Raw genomic sequence first — 1,443 nt, 5'->3', positions numbered from 1 at the left:
TAACCCACAATACCATCAACAGCATTAGGAGTTAAGTATGAAAACTGGTATAAAAATAACATTCCACAGTATTGAAAGGCTTTGCCTCTAATCTTGAAAGGTAAGGCCTTCCTTACAAGGTATGTCTGTTACCTGGGTGGAACCCTGCTGTTTGTTGTTGCTCATAAGCAGTGTTAGTTTGGAGGGCAGAACAGGCACCAAGTAGGAAACCCCAAAGTCCAAAGAGCAAATCGTAAGACAAACTGAACACAGGATAGATACCAACCGCTAGAGCTGCTGGATATTTCCTGCACTTTATAACATCTGCCTCTGATCTCTGTTAATTTGTAAGGGACCTTGGTTTTTTATCTTCCACAGTTACCCGAGAGAAGGGATTTATACATTAAATAATCCAAGATGCTTAAAAAACAAAAGGGGGGAAAAAAAACACATCTTTCAAGAAAATGACCAATCTTCAAGACACTATTCCATACGATTCTATAGTTTGCGGCAGCAAAAAATATCACTGGCCAAAAATAACAGACAATTTATAGAAGAGAGCCTTCAGCCTGGAAATTAAAATGTTGACCGTGTAACCAGGAGTAAACTGAGTTTCCATTATCTTCCTCACGGAACAAGTCAATCAGGTGTTTGTTGTGTATTTTTTTTTTTCCGGCCGCACCACGTAGCTTGTGAGATCTTAGTTTCCCGATCAGGATAAGGATTGAACCCCAGCAACTTGGTTGTGAAAGCAATGAGTCCTAGCCACTGGACCACCAGGAAATTTTCCAGACTTTCTTTCAGACTTGGCCAAAGGAGAAAGTGCTGAAAACTACAATTTTGTGAAGGGGGAGGGTAAATTTATAACTGATGTGATTTCCCCAAATAGAGAGATTCACTTGCACTCTGATGGGAAACCACATGCGGAATGTAGAAGACGACTAAAGGTAAGTGGCTGGTGTTTTAGTTTATTCATTTTACAATTTAGACATTGCAGTCTAGGGCTCACACATCTGGAATGGTCTCATTCGTTATGGAGCTTACACCATGCTTCCATTTCTTGTGCTTAAGTGGTCTCTAAACACAGTGGCTGAGAACAGTCTCTGTTGCCATCTTTTATAAGCAGGGACTAAACACACCAAAGCCAAAAAAGTGCTCATGTAAAGTGACCCTGTTTTTAAAAATCCCTTCCAAATTACTGAGCATGAACTGAATTTATTATTACAGCCAAGTTAAGAGGTGACAATATCCCAACTTCTAAATGGACATAGTAGGCTTAAACCCCAAAGGTTTGGGGACTAAGACTAGAACCAAACTTCCCTGGGGCCCTTATGTGTCCCATTCTTCATTTACCTGCTTTGCTTCATTCTTTGCACCCCCAGACATAATCATCTCCCAAAGCTCTCCTTGGGGTCCTCCCTCCCTCCCCACTCCTGTCACCTGTACCCCACCAGTCCTAGGATG

The sequence above is a fragment of the Bos indicus x Bos taurus genome, chromosome 4, assembly GCF_003369695.1.
Source record: "Bos indicus x Bos taurus breed Angus x Brahman F1 hybrid chromosome 4, Bos_hybrid_MaternalHap_v2.0, whole genome shotgun sequence".
NCBI classification, from domain to species: Eukaryota; Metazoa; Chordata; class Mammalia; order Artiodactyla; family Bovidae; genus Bos; species Bos indicus x Bos taurus.
Note: the sequence above shows the minus strand (reverse complement) of the source record.